This window comes from Ambystoma mexicanum, chromosome 6q, assembly GCF_040938575.1.
Source record: "Ambystoma mexicanum isolate Mex_15411 chromosome 6q, UKY_AmexF1_1, whole genome shotgun sequence".
Taxonomy (NCBI): domain Eukaryota; kingdom Metazoa; phylum Chordata; class Amphibia; order Caudata; family Ambystomatidae; genus Ambystoma; species Ambystoma mexicanum.
In genome coordinates this window covers 1,061,052,917-1,061,076,205 of record NC_090937.1, presented here as the reverse complement: position 1 = coordinate 1,061,076,205, position 23,289 = coordinate 1,061,052,917, and the positions used below count along the sequence as shown (strand labels likewise).

At 47.4% G+C, this 23,289-nt stretch overlaps 1 protein-coding gene across 3 annotated transcripts in view; it reads right to left on the bottom strand.

Moving 5' to 3' along the window:
• SGCZ (sarcoglycan zeta) overlaps nucleotides 1-23,289 on the bottom strand; it is a 6,780,780-nt gene that overhangs the window by 3,550,630 nt on the left and 3,206,861 nt on the right. For all 3 annotated transcript variants that reach the window (XM_069631598.1, XM_069631597.1, XM_069631596.1), the window contains one exon: nucleotides 5,527-5,575. The gene's annotated coding sequence lies outside the window, so the exon portion shown is untranslated. The remainder of the gene's footprint in view (nucleotides 1-5,526; nucleotides 5,576-23,289) is intronic.

Below are 23,289 nucleotides of genomic sequence, written 5' to 3'. Positions count from 1 at the left end.
AAACATCCTCAGAACCAAGAAGGGCAGACCCGATCCAGTCCTGTGCCATGCTATGACCTGAACGTCTTGCAGATCCTGCCAATCTGATGTGCCAAGATGTCTTTCCTAAAACAGATCCAATTCCCTGACTAGAATTCACGGTCCCATTTAAAAACATATCCAGTGAGTATAAATAGGAAGAATTGTGTCACTAGCATATGTACTTTGCATAGTCTTATCCCTATTTTGTATCAGAACCTGCATTGTTAGGAGTATCTTTGCATTGTCTGAATCCTCTCTCCAAACCATCCTATCTTTCCTCCAGTGCTAGTATTGTTAAAACTATCTTTGCACTGATCCTTTTCTCATCTGAAGAAGGTGAGTTTTCTTAGCAGGCAGTCACCCTGATCAAGTGACTGTGTTCCTGTGTGGTATTTGTTTTGTTCATAGTCATCCTCTAGTGTAAGCAACCCATTTGTCATTTTAAAAGTCAATTCCGTTTTTCTCTTGTGTTTGCTGGGGTAAAGTGGGATTGATATTCTGTTTGAATTCTGCCATTCCTGAATACCTGTTCCCTCCTCCTATTTCTTTACATTACCTATTGGGGGGTTGAGGGGTGTGCAGGGGGAACCTCTAACCACAGTGCTATCCGATCTGAACCCACACAAAAGTATTATTTTCTGTGCTAAATTGTTTTTGCTCACTACTTACTCCTTGTGTATTAAAGAGATTATTCAGTGTTACATCACCCCATTGGTGATTGCTGTGTACCTATAAAAACATATGGTGATTACATTTTAAATACATAAATAATTATTTACCTTTGCAAACCAGCCTGATTCCTGTTTCAGTGTGACCGGGGGGTTCCAGGAGAAGGTTGTGATATGAGTGGTATATCGCTCAGAATAAAGAACCTTTAGACAAAAATAAATAAGGATTTCAGTTGTGCACTACATGCTAGGCGTTGACTTGGGTGTGTGCCGGATTGAAATCACTTACAGCTTGTAGTCACTTAATTTGAAACCTCTTTGGAATTTGTTTATTAGCATGATCTTTGAATCATCATCTACATCAACACACACCAGTACAAAAAATATCGTAAACATATTGTGGTATTGCTGCTACCACAGTGTTTCAGGTGGGGAGGAGATCTCCATCTGGGATCTAGCTGAAGTTTGTTGCATTTTTGAGAAGTGCGCATTTTGCAAGCCACCAGGGTTTAATGACAAAGATGCTGGTATCTGGATGCAAAGTTTTAGGTTGGCCATCTAATGTGGCTGCAGAGGATTAGCTTTGAGGAGGCAACCAGGATCAGTTGGACTGGTGATGAAGAGAGGCAGTGAAGATGCAGGTGGTTTGAAGAGTGGTTCAAAGCTGTGTTCAGCAAAATATGGATCTTGAGGGCCACCAGGGTCTTTTCAACAGTCAGCTCCATGGCAAAGATGCTGGTGACTGGATGGAATCTAAGTGATTTTCCCACGGCTGAAAATACCACGGGCAAATCGTTTGCATGAGAAAGGTGCAAGCTACCAAAGGTTTGCACCTTTCTCATGCAAACGCACATACATTCTCACACCCACACACACAACACACCCATAACACACCCCCACCCACACCCTCAGCACACCCCCACCCACACCCCCAACATAAACAAACCCCACTTGCCTTCATCTTCACGCTGGGTTCCTGCAGCGCCAGTTCCCTTTCACTTCTGTGATCGGGAACCGGCACTGCCAGGTCCTTTTCTTTTCTTTTTTTTTTTAAACGGAAGGCTGCAGGGGTGTCCCCCGCAACCCCTGCTCACTATACCATAAAGTATAGTGAGTGGGGTGATGCGGGGGAAACCCTGAAGCACCCATTTCTTCTTTTTTTTTTTAACAGAAGGCTGCTGGGGTGTTCCCCACAACCCCCGCTCACTATATGAAGTACAGTGAGCGGGGCGATGTGGAGGACACCCCCGCAGCCCCCATTTTATTTTTACAATGCTACCACCAAAGGATCAAACTTTTGGTGTTTGAACCTTTGTCGGTAGCATTTTTAGAACTTTTGGTCTTTGCGACCATTTTTTTATGGTAAATTTGTCCTAGACCACTGGATGTACACTTTGAGTCTGGTAGTCTATTGCAGTGCCTGAAGGTCGTGGATTAATTCATCCCCCAGCATCTGGTTGACTGTCGAAAATCAGCAACAAAGAAGCTAGCAGTTTGAAAGGTGGTTCGAAAGGCCTTGGGTTGTGAGACACCTGAAGGTGTCTCACCCGCTAGTCCCTGAGTATCTGTCATCCAGGTGGCCAGGACATGGCCATCGATTTTGGGTCCACTTCCTGGGGGTGAACCAGTGCGGAACATCACCTGGAGAACATCACCTGGATGACGGGATCTTAGGGGAGTGGAAGTGGGACACCAGATGGAGAGACACCGCATCCCCTTCCATGTAACACCTTTTTCCCATCCTACCAAGTAGGATACTTAGGAATTCAACCGCCCTCCTTTCCTGACATATACACTTTCAGACAGACAGCTCACTGTAAGAGAAAATGGACTAACACCTGAGCTGTATACCTGACATGTCCCAACACAATGGTCAGGCAATGACTAATCATTACACACACCTGACCCTCAACACTTCCATCACACTTCCCCACACGGATAAAAGGCAGAGCACAAAAGCACACTTTGAGCAAGGAAAAGTGCACGAGGAAGCAGTAGTTCCATGCTGGCATTTAATACGAGGACAAAGACAGCTATACCAGAGAGGATTGCAAGGACGGACATGCCATTGACCTTTTCAAAGAAAGACTGTTACTTTTGTGAGCCTTCAAGAATAAGAAAAATATGACCTGGAATTAAAGCTGAAGAAAACTGCATTGTGTGTCAGAGGTACCCGGGGCTCTCCCGCATTCATAGCCAAGGCGGGGAGGAGCGCTTGCATCCGTGATACTGTCCTTGGTTCCTGCAACAAAGGAGCACCAGTAAAGTCAGCACAGCCAGCGAGTCAGGGAGACTGACAGCAGACCGGTCTGTGTTAGAGCCAAGGTTGCAAGCTGCAACATTGTATCAAGAAATCTGAAGAGAACAGTGTGTGACGCATATGTGACAAGTGGTGCAAGTATAATTAAAACAGCAGATGAGTAACTGAACTTTTGAAGCCAAGAGAGATACCGTAAACAGAGTGGTCTGGCTCATACAAAGGTCTCTGTTATGTATCCAACTGAGAGGTGACAAATATGAAAAGGAATTGTGAAATCAAGGTTGTCCTGCAATGGGTCAAGCTAAACTCTAAATGAAATTGTTCCGAACCCGGCTGAGGGAGACTAATTCTCTAAGAGGAAGGACCGGAGCCTGGCTGAGGGGGATCCAGGGTGAACGGTGGGTCGCCCGAGAAAGAATATTATGTGAACATTGAAAAGGGGCTCTGAGCATGGAAGAGGGGGATCCAAAGTAACAACTGTTGTATAAAAGGGATCTGAGCCAAGCTGAGGGGGATCCAGGGTGAAGAGTGAATCACCTGAATTCAGTACTTGTAAGAGCAAAATAACTTTTTGTTTGTTTTGGTACATCAGGCCTCTGAATGAAAAGGCTTTGATAAGTAAAGATACTTGTGCACAGAAGGTCCTGATGCTAGTAACTGAACTATATCCTCATGCCGAAGAAGCCAGAGATTGTGCTACACTCGAGTGACCTGTCTTGTCCCTTGCTGAAAATGTGGGAAGGGAGCCCAATGAGCCAAACATCCTAATATATCATTTTTGTGACCACGTCTTTCTTTTCCATAAACTCTACCCCTATACTATTTGTATTTAGAAGTAAGGATTGGAAATTGTTTTTTTTTAGTATAGACCCTTGTAATTTGATGAGACACTGCTAGGACTGCATTATTATTATTTGATAGTCGTAGCTTGCTCCCATCTGTAGATTTAGGATTAGATAGGTTTTTATCATACCCTTGTTGAAGTTCAATAAACACCCTTGAACTGTGGTCACTTGTGTCTGTCTTACTGTTGATACCTTGCCTTCCTTACATGGTGCAAAGACAATCTTCTAGTTCAAGCTGAGGGAATGACATCTAAAGTGCTTTGTGATAAAGTAAGTGAAGGGGACAGGAAGGAAGAGAGACAGAGACAGAGAAAAACATGATGGTGGATTTCTTCCTCCAACTATATTAAGGTCCCCCTGTCTACACTAAGTCCTTTCTCCTCCCTTCTAGTAAGCAGCCCCCTGTCATTAGGCTTGTCCTTTTGTGATGGATGTGCCATTTTATACTTTTTCCCAGGACAACTCCTGCTGGGAGGCTGTCCTGCTAAAGATATGTGTTAGCAGACATCACAATGGATAGAAAGGGGATACCCAACCATTATGTTGTGTGCCCTCTAGTGTCTGATCAGAATACACACAATCCTTCCAGAGCTGGCCTGAGCTCACAGTGCTGACATAGGTATGACATCAATCTGATGTGGCTGTTCATGGTTATGTGAATTACTATCCAACATACCCTAAATTGAGGTGTGACTTTATATTTAAATATTAAACTACCACCAGAGTAGTAATTCCTCATGATTGTGAGATTTTTGGAGAAAGGTGCAGATCTTAAATATAGCCTCTGTGTTAAAGCAACTTGTATCAGAGCAGATCTTAAATGGACATCAGCAGGGCACAGGTTTACATGTTTTTGACATGAAGCATATGAAAGGGAGATCTGGGTAGCCAATCGCCTTTTCTGAGCTGAGATTACTTCCATCATTTTCTTAATAAAAACAATTTTAAAAAGTCAGGTCTTCAACAGTCTTGCCATATAGAAATCCATCAATGCAACTGACTTCTCATAGGTATACTTTTAGTGTTCTTCTGTGGGCCTATTCACCAATTCTTTAGATGTATGCAATAATTGCCCATTGCTGGGGCTGTACCAAGTGGTATTGGCAAGGAGCCCCGAGTTAATAGGCTTGGAGTCTGATCATTGCGCATTGTGTTGTTCGTCTCACCCAGATGATAAGCTGCCTTATTAGATTAACTCTACTGGTGAAATAATTCGTGCAACCTCTCACAGAGTTAAAAAGGGCAAAGTAAGCCTTCTCTTTAATCCTTAGGCTAATGAAAATAAACAATGTTACAAAATTCTATAACTCAAAAATGTATTTGCTGGGATTATACCTAGACATCAGAAAAGAGAGATACTCATTGTATATATTGATACATGGGATGCTGTATGAAAGGGAGAATGGTTGCAAAATATGCGTATACTTTATAGTAAGAAATAATAATATGGCTTTCCTAAAACCACCTTGCGTACTTGCAAAAAGATTACTGTGATGGACTTCACTGCATGTTGTGGTCAAGAAAAGAGATCAGTTATGTTGGCATATGTTTAGCCAAACATTTGTGAGTCCCTTATTCTTACAACAAAAAGGTAAATAGTATATGATCTATTGGAAAAACAATGTAAGGTCTGCAAACAAGTCATAATGGGCGCTTATTGGAATCTTCATAACACAAACTCTATACAATTATTATCAGAACCTAGCATACACAAGAATTAACTGCATCTTACCTCTGATTCAGCCTCTTCCTCAGCAGTCAAGGGTATTTGTTTCCACCATCTACAGAAGGAGAGTGGAGAAGGAAAAAAACACGAATGAAAGGTATTTAGAAATGTTAAAGAAAAGTCAAAATTAGTGTTCATCCTTAAATGTGCTCATATTCAATTCAATTGTCAGAAATAAACACCAGCATGACAATGGCATTTCATCTTTGATTAGAAATCTTAAAAGCAGATTACCTGCTTCAAGGTGTTTAATCTTTATGTATGAATTTGCCTATTTGCCAAAGCATGAAATTGGGGCCAGTGGATTAGAAAAACATTATCTGATATTGAAGTTATGTGCAATTCACTTAGGCACACAATATCTACGCACAAGGGAAATGGATGCCAAATTTGCTTGATCTTCTTCCTGCAGAAAATGCGAGTCTGGAGAAGATCTCCAGTCAATTGCATCATTTCAAAAAGGCAACTGATGCACCTTGAGTTGAACCATTCTCTTACTGGACTCTTACTACTATCAATTTGCAGGTCTCGATTTAGTTAGAGATTTGTGTAACTTGCCCTTAAGTTAAGTTCTCTGTGTGATACCTCGACAGAAAAATGTAAATATGTAGTTTTTGTTGTCTGGATTGAATTCTCAGAATGATGTAGCCTATATGCCTAAGAATGAGGAGTGAAGTTTCCATTGACACACATAAATAATGAGTCACACACATGTGTCAATAAATGCGTAGGTTAGTCATATTTAGCCCTATTCATATCACTGCATGAAAACAATGGTTTACACATTTTTTGAAATGTGTAAACCATAGCAAAACTATAGATTTACAACTGTTTCCAATGATGTTGCAAACTCTTTACAAACGTGATGTTTACTTGATGTTTACACCCATTTTCGATGAGTGAACATTGCGTTTACTAAATATTTACATGGATGCAAACAATAAGCGTACCTTATGTTTACAATATTTTGCATATTCCTAAACCAAAGTAAAGGTAAGGTTTAAAATTCTTTCCAAGGTTTGTAAACCACAAAAACACGATTTACTGCAATTTAGTATAATTGCTTTAAATCGTGTTTGCATGCGCTGTAGTGAGCCTAATGTGAAAAAGCAAAGGAAAAAGCTGCGGGAAGAGCCGTTGCTGTTTCTCGAAAACGAAAGTGTTGAGGAGATGGAGGTGACGTCCCACCTCTCTCTCCCAAAGCAAAGCGCTGTCCAGCACCATCCCAGGGTCCACAAATTCCAGTTCAGTACTAATTCAAGAGACTGCCTGGGTGATTATGGAGGAAAGGGGTACTTGAAATGTTTCAAAACAGCACTGAATATGACGAGCATGTTTGAATAATGTTTTGTTCTTTAGCCTTGTGTGCAGACATAATGGGTCTTGATTCTTCTGTATTTGTGAGGTTTTATGTTTTTTACATGACTAATGAAATACACCAGCATGCTGTGCCCTCTATTTTTATTTTTATTGCTTGACCACCGCCACCGTATGCAATTTGCTTTGCACGTTTGATGAACAGGAAGAGTAATGCAGTTGCTGAATGTCACTCTAAAAATAAAACTTGAAATGTCTAGGGCGCTAGTATCAAAACGTGAAGTTGAACCTATTTGCAAAGTTTAGGATGTTAATGTGCTAAGGCTGGCCACATAAAATGCTTTGAGTCCCTGGTGGCTCCATGGTCTTTGGTTTAAACGTTGGGAAAATACTTTCTATATCAGTTTTTAAATGGATTTGTTTTTGAAAAAGCATTAAGGATGGTTATGAATTCTTACAGCAGTCCTATTGGATGACAAAGAGCTTATTATGAAAGGTATGGAGGGCGGAGGGGGAAAGGAAAAAGTTTTGCATAGTTGGGGCTTAAATATAGGGACTTCAACTGGAGGTATCTATTCAGAAAAACACAAAATGAGTGTTGGGCAATGGGGAGAGAAGGAAGCAGAAAAACAGAAGCATTGGGAGACAGAAAAGGGTAGTGTAGTATAAAACCCACACTTGTGAAAAGTGGCAGAGAGGTGAGGTGGTTATAGGGTTATCAGGGATGAGGGACAATAAAAGGATCAAGGTTAGTGGTGTGCGACCTGCCTGCCAGAAAGATTGAACATGAATACATGAAATCGTTGCTATGCAAAAGGTGAAACTTGCAGGATATAAAGGCACCCGAAGAGGTTGTTTGGGGAATGTCCCTGTTTTGGAGCTCTGTGTTTAACCTGTAGGAGGTACGAGTTTAACCAATTAGCAGGCCATTGTATCAACTGCAGGGAGTGGATCTGTGCATAACATGCAATATTACCCATGAAGGATACTAACATGGGCTATTTTGGTGCTTTCGTATGGCTTCTTGAGCCTTCCGGACTCCTTTTCTCTGCCGCTTCCTTTATGTGCCTCTTAGCCTTCCCACCACACTGTGATTGGCCCGCTATTGCAGGCTAATTCCCAGCAAGTGTTCAGGCCCTTCAGCAACTCCCCACGCACTGTCTTTTTCTCCAGGTGCCAGCTGGTAAAGTTGCCTTCATCCATCTGTGGCCCTCCTCCCTTTGAGAGTGATATTTAAGTAAATAGTGTATTTCAGTGCTTTCGTGTGCGTTCTTGTGCCTTCCGGACCCCTTTTGCCAGCTGTTCCTTGTGTGCACTTCTCCCGCCTCTTAGTCGTGCGACCAACCAGTGATTGAGCTACTTCTGCAGGCCGACTCCAAGCAAGGGTTAAGGCCTTTCAGCAACTCCCAGTGCGCCGTCTTTTGCTCTTGGTGCTGAAAGGTAAGTTTTCCTTTATCCATCCGTGGCCCACCTCCCTTTGAGAGTGATATTTAAGCAAATTGTGTATTGAGGTGCTCTCATGTGCCTTCCAGACCCCTTTTGCCAGCCGCTTTCTTTCTGTGCACTTTTCCTGCCCCTTAGCCCTACTACCACACTGTGATTGTACCCTAGCAAGGGTACAGGCCCTTCAGCAACTCCCTACGCACTGTCTTTTGCTTCAGGTGCTGAGTGTAAGTTTGCCTTTATCTGTCGGTGGACCACCTCCCTTTGAGAGCGATATTTAAGCAAATTGTGTATTTCTGTGCTCTGGTGTGCCTTCTTGCGCCTTCTAGACTCCTTTTCCAAATGCACTTCTCCTGCCTCTTAGCCCTCTCACCACCTTGTGATTGACCCGCTACTGCTGGCTGACTCCCAGCAAAGGTGCAGGCCTGTCAGCAACTCCCTGAGCACCGTCTTTTGCTCCATTTGCCGATGGGTACATTTGCCATTATACATCCGTCGCCCAGTAACCCTTTTTATTTATATTTTTGTAAACAAAGTGGACAAAAACAAGTCCAACATTCCTCCCTTCCTTTCCCGACCGATTCCAGTGAGACCTCCTATCCTGTATCATCTCTTATTCACCCTCCATCCTCCCCCATCGCATGTGTTTAGCTAGCTTCATGTATCAGCATCATCCTGGAGGATCACCCTCAGATGCTTCCATATCCTTGTTCTTCCTACCTTTATCCTTGTCCCCTCGCCTCCCCCCTTTTCCGCATCTCATGGTGGTTTCAAATCATTGGGTATGGCCAGATCATTCAGCAATTGGCCCAGTTTGCTGTTACCCCGTCCCCCTCTGTGTCAGCCCTCACCCCCACAATGTTTCCAGTTCAGCAACCCCCCATCTATGGGCATCTGACTGCCACAGCATTATTGATGGTCCCTGTGGATGTTTCTATGTGATGGCCATGCCTCATTTAGCTAACACCAGTAGAAATGTCACTATCTTGTTCCATGATTTGTGTCTCTTTCCCTCTAAAAGGATTCCCCCATATGCATATTCTCGGATTACATTCAATTTTTGTCCCCAAAACCCCTTGATCACCTTATCTCAATAGTTCGCTATTACTCCACATTCCCATATCATGTGCTAGAATCCAGCTAGGCTTCTACCACACCCTGGGTACTCATCCGTAATGGTTCTTTTCTTTGCCCGTAGTCTGGTTGGGGTCACATATGTCCAATGCATGATATTAAATTGGACCAATTGGAATCTGGCATTCCGTGACACCTTCTGGACTTGCTCCCATATTTGTATCCATTCCTTCTCCGGTATCTGGTACCCCATATCCACTTCCCACTTCCCTTTCACCTTCTGTTCCCCCTAGGTTCCTCCTTCTGTAGGGACTTGTAGATGTGTGAGACCCTTGCTTTCCCCCCGTTTGCTCCAGCAGTACCCGCAACAGTGGACTTGTTTCCGGCTCTTCCGGAATTATATCCCATATTTCTGCTAGTCTCTTAACCACTGCTCCATATGCCATAAATAGTCCCTTTGGTAATTCAAATTTCATGAACCATTCTGAGAACTTCAGCAGCTTCCCTCCTTCAAACAGGTCTCCCACCACCTCACACCCCTTCTCCTGGAGTCTCTGTTTCCCTTCCCTCCCTATCGCTTGGCGAAGTTTCCGGTCTACTCCCCAGGATAGATTCCTTCCATAGAGCCCCCCGGTCCCTTCTTCCAAACATATTTCCAACATGTTTCCCTAACTGCCTCGAACAAGATTGTAGTCCCCTTATTCCCCATCAGGTCCCTTAACAGTTCAACCCTTCCTTGATGTGGTGGTAACCCCCCCGCCCCATCAGCCCTTCCCGGCCCTCCCCCATGGCTGGCCCCACTCCAAGACCATTTGCAACTATGCTGCTATGAAATATTTCTCATAGTCTGGTAGGCCCAGTCTGCTTTCCACCCTTGGCTTCCGTAGTATAGCTAAGGACACCCTCCTCCGCCCTGTGTTCAATAATAGCTCCCCCACCCTGCTATCCAGCATTTAAAAAAAAATCTTTTTCACCATATATGGTATATTGGTGAAGAAGTAAAGCAATCTTGGGAGGATCACCATTTTACATAGTGCCACTCTTCCCTTCAAGGAGCGAGGCACGCCCTTCCAAAATTGCACCGATTCTCCTATTCTTGATAGTGCCCCCCCTGTATTGTATACGAAAGTCTCTTCCATCTCATGGAATATCTGTCTACCCAGATATTTAAATGACTCCATTTCCCATTTTATCCCCACCACCAGTAAATCCTGCGCCTGACATCTACATAACCCTCCTAAGGGGAAGAGCACTGACTTATCCTCGTTGATTCGGAAGCCCGACATTTATCGAAAATTCTTTAATACTTCCAACAGCATTGGGAGATTCTCCTTGTACAACAGTAGATCATCAGCATATAGTGATACTATATGTCTCACACCTCCCGCCTCAAATCCTGCTTTTATCATCTCCTGTCATAAGAACCCCGACAACGGCTCCAGGGCCAAAGCGAATAGTATTGGGGACGCGTGCACACACCTGTCTTGTCCCCCTACTTAGTTCCCATTTCCCCTAGCTACCCTCCCTCTCCTGTTCAAGTTTGCGCACCCTGACCCCTTCTCATTTGTGACTCCCCTCCGTGTGTTGAGACATCCAGCCAGCCCCACACCTCCTTTGGGGACATAAACAGCCATGACTTCCCCCCCAACATAACTTTCATTTTGGCTGGGAAGAACATCATATACTTTAAGATCAATTCTCGGAGTCAGCGTCATATGTTCTTCTCTGGCGCTGTACTTCTAGTGTAAAATCCGTAAAGATGTGCAGTTTCGAGTTCCCAATATTGTAGAATCCCACCTTGCGGGCCTCCTGTAGTATAGCGTCCTGATCCCGGAGGTTTATGATCTTTGCCACTATTACTCATGGCGGGGCACCCGGCGATGGAGCTCTACCCGGCATCATATGAGCTCTTTCAACTGTGAAGAATTTACACAGTCCTTTTATCCCTAGTACCTTCAGGACCAGGTTTTCCACAAACAGCTCCATACTGTGTCCTTCCTCTCTCTCCAGTACTCCAATCAGCCGAATATTGCAGCATCTAAAGCGACCCTCTGCATCTTCCGCTCTCAGTTCCAAGGTCCTGGCCACCCCACCAGACCCGCCACCTGGTTTTTGAGGTTTTTGAGGTGTTGGATATCATCCTCCACTGTGCTGACCCTTTGTTCCACTTCTGTGACCCTTTCGCACACCTTGCAGATGTCAGCTCTTATCAGCGATACATCCACCCCCACCTCCTTAATGCTTCCATCAAGAGAGGCTCTGGTAGCCTGGATCACTCCATCGATGTGTCCAGGGTCACCCCACCTCCTCCATCTCCAGTGGCTCCCTCGTCCGTGGCCCGGGCCGGCCCCTCCTGTTTTAGTGTTTTGCCATTTGCTTCTGTGTAATTCTCCTTCCACTGTTGTCCTTTAACCATACTGGCCATGTTCTCCTCCAGTTCCGCTCTTGGAATTATGTGTCTGACCCCTTTGTAGGCACAGAGTTACTTCCTCCGCTGGTTATTTCTGCTCTCCCTCTGTTCATTGCTGGTATCATCACTTGAATGTGGTTCCTAATTCTTTTACTTGGTGACCCAGGGGTTATTATTCTATGTCCCCTCTTCCTGCTGCATAGATTACTCCATGCCCCCTGATCAGTCGAACCGGTGCTGACCCTCTTGTTACGGTCGGAGGCTGTTAGTCCCAGCTTCCCTTCCTTGTTTGGACTTCAGTGAGTGGCCAGTGCTCCTCCCCACCGTTCCTCCCTTCTTCACTCTGCCTGACACTGGAGGGGTAGGGTATGTATAGTCCGGTCCCCGCCCCTCATGTCTTTTCCTTCCTGGGTAACGTATACCTGTTGTCTCTGTGCCGTGTGGTCCTTGTCCTATTTGTTGGTCCAGGTCTCTATCTGTATCACCCCGACCTTCCGCTCCATGTGTATGCCCTCCTGCGACCCATTAGCGCGTGCTGTCCCCCAGGATCTCAGTCCAGAGTAGTTAACTGGTCCACGTTGCTGCTACTCACTATACAATGCCTATATGTGGTGCCATACACCAGTAGCTTATGTACCATATGGTGGTTTGTCGGATCACCTCCTTTGGTTCTTATAGCTATCCCAGGCCTCCAGGCCAGCCCATCCATTGCTGCCCCACACATGTCCACGGTGCTCTGCCCACTACAACCTTCCTCTGCTGTCCCAGCCGTGATGTTTGGGCCTGGTTACTCCCTTTATCTTCCCCTTTCTGTTCTGCCCAGTGTCGGGAGGCAGTGGGATGCAGCCGGTTAGAGGGGGCCTGGAGCATCGGAGTTGAGGACTGTGCTCCCGCCTCTCACCTCTCTGTATATCTTGCTCTCCGTTCCTTCAGTCTTCCCGGTCCTTGATGCAGCTCCCAGCGGGCCCCAGTGACTTACACGGCTGCAGCACGGTTCGGTATTCCACCCCCGTTTTGGGGGGGTGGTCCTGTCATCCCCTGGGTTCGTGCCACGAGCTGCAGAACTCTGCCAGACAAGCATGGGTTTCCTGCAGTCTCGGAAGCCACTCGATTATCCTTTTGCCCATTCCGGAGCTACGTTGCTCCTCACCGGGTTCACTGCCTCAGAGCCTTCTCTGGGGGCCTGTTCCTAGTCATCACCTGTGCAATTAGATGCAAGCACCCCCTGTGTCTCCTTATGCGGCCTCGATGGCCATCTTGGTCGCTTGCCGTGATGTCTCGTCACCAGCGCACAAAGTCAAATTGGGGGGCGATGCAGCCTGCGTTTCAAATCCTCCGGGCCGCAGCCCATGGCTTCAGTCTTTTCTGCACCGTCTGTGCCGAGTTTGGTGCACTTTGTGGGGATTCAAATGCTGGATTTCATCAGGATTTCGGCTGGTCGAGCGGGAGCTTTGCGGGCCTTTGGACTACGTGTCCATCCCTCGCCAGCAAGCCACACCCCCCAATTTAAGCAAATGGTGTATTTCGGCGTTCTTGTGCACCTTCTTGCGCCTTCTGGACCATTTTCCCCAGCCGCTTCCTTGCTCTGCACTTCTCCCGCCTCTTAGCCCTCCCACCACCATGTGATTGGTCCACTATTTTCTTTATAAGACATCCTCCCAGGGCAATCCTCAGCTAAGGGCCACATGGCAAAGGCCAGCTCCCGAAGATGCAGCTCCAGTCTGTGTTTTCCTGTGTTCGCCTGGAAAGCCTGCCGCCGTCAACCAGCAGCGGCTGATAAGGTAAGTGTGGTGTGGGCGGTGTGAACTATTCCGTGACACCTTCTGGACTTGCTCCCATATTTGTATCCATTCCTTCTCCGGTATCTGGTACCCCATATCCACTTCCCACTTCCCTTTCACCTTCTGTTCCCCCTAGGTTCCTCCTTCTGTAGGGACTTATAGATGTGGGAGACCCTTGCTTTCCCCCCGTTTGCTCCAGCAGTACCCGCAACAGTGGACTTGTTTCCGGCTCTTCCGGAATTATATCCCATATTTCTGCTAGTCTCTTAACCACTGCTCCATATGCCATAAATAGTCCCTTTGGTAATTCAAATTTCATGCACCATTCTGAGAACTTCAGCAGCTTCCCTCCTTCAAACAGGTCTCCCACCACCTCACACCCCTTCTCCTGGAGTCTCTGTTTCCCTTCCCTCCCTATCGCTTGGCGAAGTTTCCGGTCTACTCCCCAGGATAGATTCCTTCCGTAGAGCCCCCCGGTCCCTTCTTCCAAACATATTTCCAACATGTTTCCCTAACTGCCTCGAACAAGATTGTAGTCCCCTTATTCCCCATCAGGTCCCTTAACAGTTCAACCCTTCCTTGATGTGGTGGTAACCCCCCCGCCCCATCAGCCCTTCCCGGCCCTCCCCCATGGCTGGCCCCACTCCAAGACCATTTGCAACTATGCTGCTATGAAATATTTCTCATAGTCTGGTAGGCCCAGTCTGCTTTCCACCCTTGGCTTCCGTAGTATAGCTAAGGACACCCTCCTCCGCCCTGTGTTCAATAATAGCTCCACCACCCTGCTATCCAGCATTTAAAAAAAAATCTTTTTCACCATATATGGTATATTGGTGAAGAAGTAAAGCAATCTTGGGAGGATCACCATTTTACATAGTGCCACTCTTCCCTTCAAGAAGCGAGGCACGCCCTTCCAAAATTGCACCGATTCTCCTATTCTTGATAGTGCCCCCCCTGTATTGTATACGAAAGTCTCTTCCATCTCATGGAATATCTGTCTACCCAGATATTTAAATGACTCCATTTCCCATTTTATCCCCACCACCGGTAAATCCTGCGCCTGACATCTACATAACCCTCCTAAGGGGAAGAGCACTGACTTATCCTCGTTGATTCGGAAGCCCGACATTTATCGAAAATTCTTTAATACTTCCAACAGCATTGGGAGATTCTCCTTGTACAACAGTAGATCATCAGCATATAGTGATACTATATGTCTCACACCTCCCGCCTCAAATCCTGCTTTTATCATCTCCTGTCATAAGAACCCCGACAACGGCTCCAGGGCCAAAGCGAATAGTATTGGGGACGCGTGCACACACCTGTCTTGTCCCCCTACTTAGTTCCCATTTCCCCTAGCTACCCTCCCTCTCCTGTTCAAGTTTGCGCCCCCTGACCCCTTCTCATTTGTGACTCCCCTCCGTGTGTTGAGACATCCAGCCAGCCCCACACCTCCTTTGGGGACATAAACAGCCATGACTTCCCCCCCCAACATAACTTTCATTTTGGCTGGGAAGAACATCATATACTTTAAGATCAATTCTCGGAGTCAGCGTCATATGTTCTTCTCTGGCGCTGTACTTCTAGTGTAAAATCCGTAAAGATGTGCAGTTTCGAGTTCCCAATATTGTAGAATCCCACCTTGCGGGCCTCCTGTAGTATAGCGTCCTGATCCCGGAGGTTTATGATCTTTGCCACTATTACTCATGGCGGGGCACCCGGCGATGGAGCTCTACCCGGCATCATATGAGCTCTTTCAACTGTGAAGAATTTACACAGTCCTTTTATCCCTAGTACCTTCAGGACCAGGTTTTCCACAAACAGCTCCATACTGTGTCCTTCCTCTCTCTCCAGTACTCCAATCAGCCGAATATTGCAGCATCTAAAGCGACTCTCTGCATCTTCCGCTCTCAGTTCCAAGGTCCTGGCCACCCCACCAGACCCGCCACCTGGTTTTTGAGGTTTTTGAGGTGTTGGATATCATCCTCCACTGTGCTGACCCTTTGTTCCACTTCTGTGACCCTTTCGCACACCTTGCAGATGTCAGCTCTTATCAGCGATACATCCACCCCCACCTCCTTAATGCTTCCATCAAGAGAGGCTCTGGTAGCCTGGATCACTCCATCGATGTGTCCAGGGTCACCCCACCTCCTCCATCTCCAGTGGCTCCCTCGTCCGTGGCCCGGGCCGGCCCCTCCTGTTTTAGTGTTTTGCCATTTGCTTCTGTGTAATTCTCCTTCCACTGTTGTCCTTTAACCATACTGGCCATGTTCTCCTCCAGTTCCGCTCTTGGAATTATGTGTCTGACCCCTTTGTAGGCACAGAGTTACTTCCTCCGCTGGTTATTTCTGCTCTCCCTCTGTTCATTGCTGGTATCATCACTTGAATGTGGTTCCTAATTCTTTTACTTGGTGACCCAGGGGTTATTATTCTATGTCCCCTCTTCCTGCTGCATAGATTACTCCATGCCCCCTGATCAGTCGAACCGGTGCTGACCCTCTTGTTACGGTCCGAGGCTGTTAGTCCCAGCTTCCCTTCCTTGTTTGGACTTCAGTGAGTGGCCAGTGCTCCTCCCCACCGTTCCTCCCTTCTTCACTCTGCCTGACACTGGAGGGGTAGGGTATGTATAGTCCGGTCCCCGCCCCTCATGTCTTTTCCTTCCTGGGTAACGTATACCTGTTGTCTCTGTGCCGTGTGGTCCTTGTCCTATTTGTTGGTCCAGGTCTCTATCTGTATCACCCCGACCTTCTGCTCCATGTGTATGCCCTCCTGCGACCCATTAGCGCGTGCTGTCCCCCAGGATCTCAGTCCAGAGTAGTTAACTGGTCCACGTTGCTGCTACTCACTATACAATGCCTATATGTGGTGCCATACACCAGTAGCTTATGTACCATATGGTGGTTTGTCGGATCACCTCCTCTGGTTCTTATAGCTATCCCAGGCCTCCAGGCCAGCCCATCCATTGCTGCCCCACACATGTCCACGGTGCTCTGCCCACTACAACCTTCCTCTGCTGTCCCAGCCGTGATGTTTGGGCCTGGTTACTCCCTTTATCTTCCCCTTTCTGTTCTGCCCAGTGTCGGGAGGCAGTGGGATGCAGCCGGTTAGAGGGGGCCTGGAGCATCAGAGTTGAGGACTGTGCTCCCGCCTCTCACCTCTCTGTATATCTTGCTCTCCGTTCCTTCAGTCTTCCCGGTCCTTGATGCAGCTCCCAGCGGGCCCCAGTGACTTACACGGCTGCAGCACGGTTCGGTATTCCACCCCCGTTTTGGGGGGGTGGTCCTGTCATCCCCTGGGTTCGTGCCACGAGCTGCAGAACTCTGCCAGACAAGCATGGGTTTCCTGCAGTCTCGGAAGCCACTCGATTATCCTTTTGCCCATTCCGGAGCTACGTTGCTCCTCACCGGGTTCACTGCCTCAGAGCCTTCTCTGGGGGCCTGTTCCTAGTCATCACCTGTGCAATTAGATGCAAGCACCCCCTGTGTCTCCTTATGCGGCCTCGATGGCCATCTTGGTCGCTTGCCGTGATGTCTCGTCACCAGCGCACAAAGTCAAATTGGGGGGCGATGCAGCCTGCGTTTCAAATCCTCCGGGCCGCAGCCCATGGCTTCAGTCTTTTCTGCACCGTCTGTGCCGAGTTTGGTGCACTTTGTGGGGATTCAAATGCTGGATTTCATCAGGATTTCGGCTGGTCGAGCGGGAGCTTTGCGGGCCTTTGGACTACGTGTCCATCCCTCGCCAGCAAGCCACACCCCCCAATTTAAGCAAATGGTGTATTTCGGCGTTCTTGTGCACCTTCTTGCGCCTTCTGGACCATTTTCCCCAGCCGCTTCCTTGCTCTGCACTTCTCCCGCCTCTTAGCCCTCCCACCACCATGTGATTGGTCCACTATTTTCTTTATAAGACATCCTCCCAGGGCAATCCTCAGCTAAGGGCCACATGGCAAAGGCCAGCTCCCGAAGATGCAGCTCCAGTCTGTGTTTTCCTGTGTTCGCCTGGAAAGCCTGCCGCCGTCAACCAGCAGCGGCTGATAAGGTAAGTGTGGTGTGGGCGGTGTGAACTATTCCGTGACACCTTCTGGACTTGCTCCCATATTTGTATCCATTCCTTCTCCGGTATCTGGTACCACATATCCACTTCCCACTTCCCTTTCACCTTCTGTTCCCCCTAGGTTCCTCCTTCTGTAGGGACTTGTAGATGTGGGAGACCCTTGCTTTCCCCCCGTTTGCTCCAGCAGTACCCGCAACAGTGGACTTGTTTCCGGCTCTTCCGGAATTATATCCCATATTTCTGCTAGTCTCTTAACCACTGCTCCATATGCCATAAATAGTCCCTTTGGTAATTCAAATTTCATGCACCATTCTGAGAACTTCAGCAGCTTCCCTCCTTCAAACAGGTCTCCCACCACCTCACACCCCTTCTCCTGGAGTCTCTGTTTCCCTTCCCTCCCTATCGCTTGGCGAAGTTTCCGGTCTACTCCCCAGGATAGATTCCTTCCGTAGAGCCCCCCGGTCCCTTCTTCCAAACATATTTCCAACATGTTTCCCTAACTGCCTCGAACAAGATTGTAGTCCCCTTATTCCCCATCAGGTCCCTTAACAGTTCAACCCTTCCTTGATGTGGTGGTAACCCCCCCGCCCCATCAGCCCTTCCCGGCCCTCCCCCATGGCTGGCCCCACTCCAAGACCATTTGCAACTATGCTGCTATGAAATATTTCTCATAGTCTGGTAGGCCCAGTCTGCTTTCCACCCTTGGCTTCCGTAGTATAGCTAAGGACACCCTCCTCCGCCCTGTGTTCAATAATAGCTCCACCACCCTGCTATCCAGCATTTAAAAAAAAATCTTTTTCACCATATATGGTATATTGGTGAAGAAGTAAAGCAATCTTGGGAGGATCACCATTTTACATAGTGCCACTCTTCCCTTCAAGGAGCGAGGCACGCCCTTCCAAAATTGCACCGATTCTCCTATTCTTGATAGTGCCCCCCCTGTATTGTATACGAAAGTCTCTTCCATCTCATGGAATATCTGTCTACCCAGATATTTAAATGACTCCATTTCCCATTTTATCCCCACCACCGGTAAATCCTGCGCCTGACATCTACATAACCCTCCTAAGGGGAAGAGCACTGACTTATCCTCGTTGATTCGGAAGCCCGACATTTATCGAAAATTCTTTAATACTTCCAACAGCATTGGGAGATTCTCCTTGTACAACAGTAGATCATCAGCATATAGTGATACTATATGTCTCACACCTCCCGCCTCAAATCCTGCTTTTATCATCTCCTGTCATAAGAACCCCGACAACGGCTCCAGGGCCAAAGCGAATAGTATTGGGGACGCGTGCACACACCTGTCTTGTCCCCCTACTTAGTTCCCATTTCCCCTAGCTACCCTCCCTCTCCTGTTCAAGTTTGCGCCCCCTGACCCCTTCTCATTTGTGACTCCCCTCCGTGTGTTGAGACATCCAGCCAGCCCCACACCTCCTTTGGGGACATAAACAGCCATGACTTCCCCCCCAACATAACTTTCATTTTGGCTGGGAAGAACATCATATACTTTAAGATCAATTCTCGGAGTCAGCGTCATATGTTCTTCTCTGGCGCTGTACTTCTAGTGTAAAATCCGTAAAGATGTGCAGTTTCGAGTTCCCAATATTGTAGAATCCCACCTTGCGGGCCTCCTGTAGTATAGCGTCCTGATCCCGGAGGTTTATGATCTTTGCCACTATTACTCATGGCGGGGCACCCGGCGATGGAGCTCTACCCGGCATCATATGAGCTCTTTCAACTGTGAAGAATTTACACAGTCCTTTTATCCCTAGTACCTTCAGGACCAGGTTTTCCACAAACAGCTCCATACTGTGTCCTTCCTCCCTCTCCAGTACTCCAATCAGCCGAATATTGCAGCATCTAAAGCGACCCTCTGCATCTTCCGCTCTCAGTTCCAAGGTCCTGGCCACCCCACCAGACCCGCCACCTGGTTTTTGAGGTTTTTGAGGTGTTGGATATCATCCTCCACTGTGCTGACCCTTTGTTCCACTTCTGTGACCCTTTCGCACACCTTGCAGATGTCAGCTCTTATCAGCGATACATCCACCCCCACCTCCTTAATGCTTCCATCAAGAGAGGCTCTGGTAGCCTGGATCACTCCATCGATGTGTCCAGGGTCACCCCACCTCCTCCATCTCCAGTGGCTCCCTCGTCCGTGGCCCGGGCCGGCCCCTCCTGTTTTAGTGTTTTGCCATTTGCTTCTGTGTAATTCTCCTTCCACTGTTGTCCTTTAACCATACTGGCCATGTTCTCCTCCAGTTCCGCTCTTGGAATTATGTGTCTGACCCCTTTGTAGGCACAGAGTTACTTCCTCCGCTGGTTATTTCTGCTCTCCCTCTGTTCATTGCTGGTATCATCACTTGAATGTGGTTCCTAATTCTTTTACTTGGTGACCCAGGGGTTATTATTCTATGTCCCCTCTTCCTGCTGCATAGATTACTCCATGCCCCCTGATCAGTCGAACCGGTGCTGACCCTCTTGTTACGGTCGGAGGCTGTTAGTCCCAGCTTCCCTTCCTTGTTTGGACTTCAGTGAGTGGCCAGTGCTCCTCCCCACCGTTCCTCCCTTCTTCACTCTGCCTGACACTGGAGGGGTAGGGTATGTATAGTCCGGTCCCCGCCCCTCACGTCTTTTCCTTCCTGGGTAACGTATACCTGTTGTCTCTGTGCTGTGTGGTCCTTGTCCTATTTGTTGGTCCAGGTCTCTATCTGTATCACCCCGACCTTCCGCTCCATGTGTATGCCCTCCTGCGACCCATTAGCGCGTGCTGTCCCCCAGGATCTCAGTCCAGAGTAGTTAACTGGTCCACGTTGCTGCTACTCACTATACAATGCCTATATGTGGTGCCATACACCAGTAGCTTATGTACCATATGGTGGTTTGTCGGATCACCTCCTCTGGTTCTTATAGCTATCCCAGGCCTCCAGGCCAGCCCATCCATTGCTGCCCCACACATGTCCACGGTGCTCTGCCCACTACAACCTTCCTCTGCTGTCCCAGCCGTGATGTTTGGGCCTGGTTACTCCCTTTATCTTCCCCTTTCTGTTCTGCCCAGTGTCGGGAGGCAGTGGGATGCAGCCGGTTAGAGGGGGCCTGGAGCATCGGAGTTGAGGACTGTGCTCCCGCCTCTCACCTCTCTGTATATCTTGCTCTCCGTTCCTTCAGTCTTCCCGGTCCTTGATGCAGCTCCCAGCGGGCCCCAGTGACTTACACGGCTGCAGCACGGTTCGGTATTCCACCCCCGTTTTGGGGGGGTGGTCCTGTCATCCCCTGGGTTCGTGCCACGAGCTGCAGAACTCTGCCAGACAAGCATGGGTTTCCTGCAGTCTCGGAAGCCACTCGATTATCCTTTTGCCCATGCCGGAGCTACGTTGCTCCTCACCGGGTTCACTGCCTCAGAGCCTTCTCTGGGGGCCTGTTCCTAGTCATCACCTGTGCAATTAGATGCAAGCACCCCCTGTGTCTCCTTATGCGGCCTCGATGGCCATCTTGGTCGCTTGCCGTGATGTCTCGTCACCAGCGCACAAAGTCAAATTGGGGGGCGATGCAGCCTGCGTTTCAAATCCTCTGGGCCGCAGCCCATGGCTTCAGTCTTTTCTGCACCGTCTGTGCCGAGTTTGGTGCACTTTGTGGGGATTCAAATGCTGGATTTCATCAGGATTTCGGCTGGTCGAGCGGGAGCTTTGCGGGCCTTTGGACTACGTGTGCATCCCTCGCCAGCAAGCCACACCCCCCAATTTAAGCAAATGGTGTATTTTGGCGTTCTTGTGCACCTTCTTGCGCCTTCTGGACCATTTTCCCCAGCCGCTTCCTTGCTCTGCACTTCTCCCGCCTCTTAGCCCTCCCACCACCATGTGATTGGTCCACTATTTTCTTTATAAGACATCCTCCCAGGGCAATCCTCAGCTAAGGGCCACATGGCAAAGGCCAGCTCCCGAAGATGCAGCTCCAGTCTGTGTTTTCCTGTGTTCGCCTGGGAAGCCTGCCGCCGTCAACCAGCAGCGGCTGATAAGGTAAGTGTGGTGTGGGCGGGGAGTACAGCCATTACTGTACTTCATTAAAACCCCTCTTATTACCTATTATAAATATAGCCTATCTGTTTAAGGTATCCATATTTTGCATGTATCCTTATATTGTAGGGTAGCCTCAGCTCGTTTAAAGCCCATTTGTGTTAATCAACCATATCTCACACTTAGCCTATTTGTGTACAACCTCACCTCGCTATTAACTAGTATGATATGCCTACATGCAGTTAGCCCAATTGTGCCAGCTAACCAAATTATGCATTTAGCCCAAATTTGTCAGGTAGCAATCCTCCGCTGTTAGCCAAATTGTGCCATGTAGCCACACTCAGTATTTAGCAATTGCAAGGACCACCCATGTGTCTCACTTATATAAAATTGTGAAGATTAGTTCACTCGTCACACTTAGATAGTGAAGTTTAGCCATGCATCACATTTAGATAGATTTCTGATGATTAGCCACACGTTCCATTTAGATATATTTGTGGAAGAGTAGCCATGCGTCACATTTGGATAGATCTGTGAAGATTAGCCAGGCATCACATTTAGATAGAATTGTGAAGATTGGCCACACATCACACTTAGACTGTGAAATTAACCAGGTGTTTACTATGTACAATGATGTAGATTAGACACATAGAAGAACTTAGAGAGTTGCCAATGTACTAATCACCTGGCCCCTGCTTCGCCTAACACACCACCAAACACTATACACTGCCACTGGGCTACCCAACCTATACCCTAATACACACCCAACACAAGTAAGTAACACAACTTTACAACAACGAATCTGGACACTGGACCTTACCCATATGGATACAACATGCCAGTGCACACAACCTGAAACACCATCCAATCTACACATAAAACAGGCACAGGGATGGGGCACACAGAGTCAGTGCACTGGCGAAAGAAATCTCACCGTACAGGAGCTGGAATGTTCGGTGTGCAGTAGGACTATTTGTTGTTGACAGACCTCAATACAGTCCAAGGCTCCTCTTATTTATTTATTTATTTATTTATTCACATTTTTTGAGCACTCAGCAGACCGAAGACATCATGGCTCTAGTTACAGTGTTGCTTATACTTAGTTACATACAGTTCAAGTCCGTATGGTTACATTGGACGAAATATACTTTTTTTACAGATATGCAAGAGCAGCAGGAGCACCTGAGAACGGGGTTAGTTGAATAGGGCAGTTTTGAGTTTTTTTCGGAAGGAGAAGAGAGATGCATCAGCACTGAGGGCAGTAGGTAGGGGAAGCCTATGCCTCCTGCTTTAGTTCTGTTGATGCGAGGTATTGCTAGTTGAATCGTGTATTGTGCTCTTCTCGGTCTTGTGGATTGATATCTACCTATCGTGTCAGATAAATAAGAGGGAGCTGTGAGGTTGATGCATTTATGGGTGATTGTGAGAATTTTGAAGGAGATACAGTCTTTGACTGGGAGCCAATGAGCTGCCTTTCTGGCTTGTGTGATGTGTTCTCTTTTTGGTATAGGGCTGCTCTGAGAGCATTGTTTTCGGTTGTTTGGAGCCTAGATAAGTTTTTTTAGGAGGTGCCGGCTAGGAGTGCATTACAATAGTCTAGTTTGGCTCCTATAGTTGCTCGGGTGATGGAGAGGCAGTTATCCTTGGTTAGGATTGGTTTTATTGCGTTAATGAGTTT